This window comes from Topomyia yanbarensis, chromosome 1, assembly GCF_030247195.1.
Source record: "Topomyia yanbarensis strain Yona2022 chromosome 1, ASM3024719v1, whole genome shotgun sequence".
In the NCBI taxonomy this organism is placed as follows: Eukaryota; Metazoa; Arthropoda; class Insecta; order Diptera; family Culicidae; genus Topomyia; species Topomyia yanbarensis.
This window is the reverse complement of record NC_080670.1, coordinates 90,218,808-90,225,965: the sequence shown is the minus strand read 5'-3', so window position 1 is coordinate 90,225,965 and position 7,158 is coordinate 90,218,808. Positions and strand designations below refer to the sequence as shown.

Sequence of the window (7,158 nt, the reverse complement as noted above, 5' to 3'; positions counted from 1 at the left end):
TGGGCTTCCTCATCACAGCTCTCAATATGGAACTTTTCTTTTGAATATATTTTCTGGACAGACCAGCCTATTTTTACTAGATGGATCAGCCAAATAATTCCAATTGCCTAGTGAGATACTTGATTAATTAATAGATTACCGTTAAAAGATCTTCAATAAATTATGTTTTGATGGGGAGGGTATATAGCAAATTGTAACATATGAAAACAGGCGAGTGAACAAGAACGTGAGTCGATATGTGTGATAGATAAAATTCATTTGCACGCTCTTGAAAAAAGCTACATTTTTAATGTCACCGTGGTCGTGTCCTGTACACAACCCTTTAATTTTTTTTGTATGGAGCGATGGACGTTTGTTGGACCACCGCTTTTGGAAATTTGAGGTTATGATATTTTGTTTACTCCATTTAAATAACATACGAATGTAAACACAATTTTAAATTATTTTATTTTTAGCAATACTACGTACTAACTTTATTAGTTTTACATTATTGGATGTGAATGGTGATTAGGTACAACGGGACTATAAATTTTGGTAACCCGTGGCATGAACACTGATGTTTCCGGAGCAAGAGTCCAGAACAACTTCCACCATCTGTCTATACCTTCGCTGCTGCCTCCACCAATTCCGGAATCCATCCGACCAATACCGTCGCCAGGTTTCAAACTGCCCCGATCACTAGAGTTATTCATACTACTGTTGTGCATTGGCGGCAGCCCGGATCCTGGCAGCTGATGCCTCGAAGCATTCCGTATAATTCCACCAAGCTGATTCACCGAATGGAGTGAATGTTCTAAGGTGATCCTGTTATTTGTACTACTGTCGCCACCGATTCGCTCGTCCGGTGTGTTCTCGCCGACGTTACTTCCGTTTCGCAGGAGTTGGCCATTTAAATTTTGTTCATCTTCCTACAGTTCAGATTGTCCAATTCTGTAACGGCAGCTATTGTTCTGTAACGATGAAAAAAATGTATTATGTACCGCGGATCGTTCATAATGATAACTTACCTTGCTATTAAATCAATTAGCATATTAGCAATCGTATCCTAGTTATGAATGAATGAGTTAACAGTTTACTAGAGTTTGTTTACTCTACCGAAGGTTTTCTCAAGCAAAAAACAAAACTGCTGAACACATCTTTCCAGTCCGTAGCCTGAAGTATGTAAAACAGTGGTCAGATCAACTTTAAAGCATCCTGTGGATGTTGCACATTTACCTGCAACGTGGACGCCTCATTTTGCGCAATGTGATACAGCGTCGACATTTCCATCATGTTGAAGTAGGAATGATTCCGTTTCTCCAGCTCGATACAAGTAATTCCTAGTGACTAAACATCCACCTTGCCATGTTGTGTTCCGACAAAACTATTGGCAGGGCATTTGATAGCTGCACTATCGCTGTCGGCTAACCTGTCTACATCCTGTTCGGTCAGCAGGATGTTTCCGGCTTAGACATCGCTGCAACGGTATTATTGAATAGCATAAGTATCGCATAAGAACGAGTTTATTTGTATTGAATACTGGAGTACACTTGAGTCGCTTTCATGGCAAATAGTTATGACGCTATTTTGAATTTATATAGCATGTATCCTCTGCGTAAAATTCTTTCGATGTTGGTACCTATGTCAAATGTTGCTTACCTCAGAACTATTTGACATGAATATACTTGTTACGGCGCCAACTGCGGTACCAGGTACTCGGGTATCCCTATGTGGAATCTTTGATCGTATATTTACAGCTCTAGTAGCAATTGTAGTTTTATGGCGCTCTTGAAGCCGCTCTTAAAACAGATTGCACTTGTAGTGTGCTATAAAATTCAAATTGTTACTTGGGAGGAAAGGAAGGAGAAAACCGAACAGCGTTTATTACCCATTTCCATGGCTCGAAACAGTGTATACCGCAGTGATCGATGCAATATAGTTTGAGTGCAGTTGTCAAACACGTGTAACAAACAGTTGCTTAGATGGCAATAGTGAAACACGGATTTCCAACATTTATCAATTTGAAAGTTTACACAGGTTTTTTAAGAAATTTTGTTCTAGCCCAAATGTCTGTTATCTGTGATTTAAGTAAACAGGGTAAACGAGCAGTTCAACAGTTTGTTTGCGAACTCATTTGGAATGCAGATTCACGTTTGAAAGAAGGAGTCAACCCCTAAGTTTGGGTAAACCGGGCAAACCAGTGTACTTGCGAGGGCTATTTGGTATACAAATTCAAAGAACTGTTCATGTGTTTCAGACATGAGCAGTTCTTTGAATTTGTATACCAAATAGCCCTCGCAAGTAAACCACCCAGGTAACCAATAAGCAAGCTGAATGTGTCTTAACGATAACTTAATAACTTAAGTCATTTTAAATGTCGCTTTTGGCAAAATATATGGCTACATTACTGCTGTGCCATGAAAATGTTTTTTACTACTGTTGTGCATTCAGAATACTGCTTACTGGCAAGGAGTTTTTAAACAGTTTTTGAATGCTGATTAACAACAGTTATCCATAACGAATGCTAATATACTGCAAGAAGCATCTGAAATGTAAATTTTATGCTACTTTACTGCATACACTAATGCTCGTTGGTTACCTGGGTAGTGATCTCATCGCTTGCTCGGTTTACTCAAACTTAGGGGTTGATTCCTTCTTTCAAAGATGAGCAGTTCTTTGAATCTATATACCAAATAGCCCTTGGCTTATAGTCGCATAACCGAGACCAAGGATCCGAGGCGGCCGGGCGAGGTGGCCGCCGACCCGCCGTCAGAAGCGGCATCCCGTCACAAGCAGACCTATGATCCACTCGTTTGCCCGGGTTACTCAAACATAGGGGCTATCAACTAGTTTAAGTCCGACAGAGCGGAGCGATGTCAGAAAGCACTAAACTTAAAGCGATGTGGCGTAGCCACATTAGGCGTCAACACCTAGTATAACAGAGATTTCAATGTATATTTCAAATTATGCCAAACGACCTTTATGCCAAAAAAACTCCTATGCCAAATGACCATTATGCCAAATGACCATTATGCCAGATGAACATTATGCCAAACGAAAGCATGTGTCACCTGCTGTTATGCCAAATGAACATTATGCCAAATGAACTAATGCCATACGAACTTATGCCAAACGACGTGCTCCCGTTCTCGCGGGCTGCATCAAAGTGGGCCGCGTTGAAAAAGCGCACTGTTACAAAATCATCTATAACTCTAGATAGGAACAAAAATGAAAAATTATCAGTACAGATTATTAAAGGTGAAGTATTGCTGCGTGATTTGACATACTTCTTGAACATTTTTAGCGCGAAGAACACTTGAAAAAATACAATTGAAATTTTTAAATAGATGCAAAGTACCGTTATTTACTCAATTATACAGTTAATATATATTTATGATATAGTGTTAATATCATTCTATACGTGTACAAAAAATCGTTCAATTATCATCAGTAGCAGAGTTTACAATTTTCGCATTCGTGAACAGAATAATGCGATATTTCACCTACTTCGACCAGCAATAAAAAAGCAAACATACGATATAACATTGTTTGCTCTCCAACTTTTCTCGACAAGACAGCAATGGATCTCATCTTTTCGCGGTATAATATGAGATGATATTTTCGCGCCTAATGTAAAACTGCCGAATAACTAATGGTTTCGCAAAATATCACAAATATGAGTAGATACAGATCCTTAGAATGAAAATACTGCAATAATGTGGGGAAATAAATTCTATAATGTAATATATTAATGGTTTTTCTTGTACTTAATTTATCACGAGGTTCGAAGCTGCGAAATTATTACGCTTCCATACTGCATTGTCAGCAAATTCTCGCAATTTCTTGTAAGCTGAAAAGTTGGGTCCGTGCCTACTAAGGATGAAAAAGCTGTGCGATAAACTGCTTGCCGTGAGAATGAGCGAATATTTCAACCTCTGATCAGTAGTTTTTGAGATCAAAAATTAAAAATTTTATCATGCAATAAAGTTTAATATCTCAAAGAAAAAAGGAGTTTTAACGAAATATTTATACCAAAAGCTTTTCACCATAATCCCTATACAATAAAATATACCTCATGAAAATCGGTGATTCTGCGAAAAATTCGAGGATCACTTCACATGGCTTTACTCATATTCCAACGCTTCAAAGCCGGACTAGTCAACCTCTTTACAACGCACTAGAGGAGTCTCAAAGGACATCCGCAGAAAATAAAAGGAACCCTTGAAAGATGGGACCACCACACTAGTCGAACTAAACAGATGATTCCCTCTCGACTACGTTTGGGGCACACCAGAATGGCACAAAAACACACCATCTCCCGTGTAGACCTCGTCATATGCAATAGCTGCAATATTAGACTTCAGTGCATATCCTTATAAACTGCTGGGAGCTTGCGAACTTTCGGCTTCAGTACGATTTTCTCCCGCCAATTCGGAAGGTGTTAGGAAACGACATAAATCACGGAGAAATTTTAATGTCTTTCCTGAAAGACGCAAAACTATTTGATGAAATATAGTAAGATCCCACTAAAACAGCCCATCTATCAAACAAACCTTCTACCTCGAACACTCAGGCAAAACATCTGCGCCACGGGTCCCGTGCCATACATATCGGGTGTACGGGAGGTTTTCCGTAGCCCAACAGATCACCGAACGCTGAAACCAACCTAGCTCCACAATCAAAGGGGGTAGAAAACCTTTCAATAACAAGCAAGTGCATCAATAACTAACCTACCAAGCACTGTGGTTTGCTTTCTCCTACATTTCAGGTTGACATATAAGGAATAGATCCGGTGTTACAAATATAAGGGACCCTTTCTAAATCACGTAACTTGAAGATTGTCCAAATTTGCATCCCCTCTCCTCTAATGCAACTAATTGTTACCCCCTGCCTTAGTACGTAACAAATTCTTCAAAACAATTGCAGTAAAAATCATGGTACGTAAAGTTCTAGCTCACTTCCCCTCCCCCTATGTCCCAACATGTCACCGAGTTGCACGACAAAATATTATTATTATTATTATTTATTAAGGCTTTAACCTCAGGACGACAAAATATGAACCCAGCAAAAAAAATTTCAACACAACCGACATATTATGTAAAATGTATTAAACTCTGTAATTCTTCACTCATGGGGAGTCCCTTCGAACTGCACTCTCCACTTATACGGAAATGGACCAATCACCGACTGAAAATCTCCTTAATAAAACTAAAAATAATAATAACAATAATGATAATAATAACAATAATTATAATAATAATGAAGTGTCAAGTTATGAAAACCAAAAATAGATATGATAAAAATTCAACAAATTCCTTGAACATTCTTAAAGTCTCATACTATCCTTCGAAAAATATATTAATTTTGTGGTATATGAAAGGAAAGTACATATGTTTTATATTTATACACTTTCGGTTCGCATTTCTAATTAAAGTTCAAATTTTAGTTAAAATTTTACGGACACCGCCATGGCTACGCCACCGTACAGTCACATCATACAGAAATGGTTAGAATCTGGTAGTTAGACCTAACTCTAGACTTAAAATTATTAGTTCACTGCATTGGTAGCAAGAGACACTGTTACAGCACTACGCCACATATAAAACATGCGACGGAATGTAACGGAACCGAAAAGTGATAACTTACCCTAATATTGAACCAGCTTTATTGTCGTTCTTTAGCAAACCGAATGTCCTCGAATAAGGTTAGTGACGTCCGCCTCCGAGTTGAAAAGTAGCAAACCAATTCTGGTGGCAGTCTCCTGCTGATAGCACAATCAAAGCAACTCTAGCGCAATATACATGCTCACACGGCCAAACAAGACAGGATTCCTGTATTCTATACCGATTTGCTTCCCGGCTCCTCCTGATTTGCTCCGACATCCGAAAAAGATCAAATTCTATTTGTTTTTCAGCAGTAATGTATAAAAACACTTTTTTCTTGGTGCTGGCATACCACCGTCGCGGGGTGCCGAAGAAATTCAATAGGATTATTAAAATACTTGAACAGGATTCGGAAATGGTCGAATACTCTTGCTGTGATTAACACCAAATACATTAGCATAGAAGCGTATATGAGGGGCAATACATAACCCAGCTTTTTCAGAGGAAGACTCGGTGGGCTGATCTAAACAGAAATAGTCAGAAATATATAAGGTGACTTGCAGGAGAAGCGGGTAGAAAGTTGGGAGTAATTCACTACTTATGCTTTTGATGGCAAACCGGAAAATAAGTGACGCTTTTTTGTTTGTTTGCTCCGCACTTTCTGGGAGTAAAAAGCTGGTAGTAACATATAATTTATTAACCTTCTACTTTTGTGTTTTTGCATCCAAACTGCAAAACTGCATCGAAAACGATCCAAGCGAACCAAATAAAACAAATTACAAATTACGAACTAGATTGTCACCAAAAAACAAAAGCACACCGCGTAATTTGTTTCTAGAGACAAAAGCACTAACGAAAGCGAACGTCACTTTTTTCAGAATTATTGCGGTTGTCTGTATTCGGACAGTAAACGTAAACAAACGAAACGAACGGTATAAAAATGTGCACGAATACTGCCCGAATCTGCTCGTGGCGCTCGAATCGACGATCGAGCATCACCGTTACCGTCCAACTAAGGCACAAACGGATTTCTGATAGGGTTGCCAAAATAATAATCTGTTTTACACCGATAGTTGTTATTATAGTTACGTTACATTTTTTTGCAATCATGCAATAAAATAATCGTTTTTTAATGATATGGACTTTATTCAGTGAAAAAAATATTGCTAGAAAGAAAATACATTTATTCATTGAATTCAATAAAACCATTTCAGTAACAAATATCGTTCTCTTTTCTAAAAATATTTTATTGCAATGATTGTAAAATTATTCAAACTGGAAATGTTTATTGAGATTAAAAGTTAATTATTGTTTCAATGAAAAAAATGCTCATGCCATTAATTTTGCCGTTTGAAGCAATAAACATTGAATAAGACATTATTTGTTCAAATATGCTAAAATTCTCTATGTAATAACAATTCTAAGAAATGTTATGGGTTTGGAACGGATGACGAATTCTATTAACTAATGTTTGCCCAGAAGTTATTGTCTGAAGCACATACTACGTCCGCTCTGAATCAGGAGTGCAATGAAAAGGATCTCATGCTAGATATTACAAACAGGCTTGCGGAGAAGG

The 7,158-nt window shown here is 38.0% G+C and overlaps 1 long non-coding RNA gene across 2 annotated transcripts; it reads right to left on the bottom strand.

Annotated features, from left to right (window-relative positions):
* Positions 1–474: 474 nt before the first annotated feature.
* Positions 475–6,254, bottom strand: LOC131676338 (uncharacterized). 2 transcript variants are annotated; one of them, XR_009303138.1, is made up of 4 exons: positions 5,626–6,254; positions 1,216–1,456; positions 1,008–1,152; positions 475–950 (listed from the first exon to the last, which is right to left on the bottom strand). It is a non-coding gene; the product is annotated as an uncharacterized LOC131676338 (long non-coding RNA). The 2 variants fall into 2 exon arrangements; XR_009303137.1 differs by lacking the exon at positions 5,626–6,254 and having other exon boundaries at positions 1,216–1,848.
* Between the last annotated feature and the right edge of the window lie 904 nt (positions 6,255–7,158).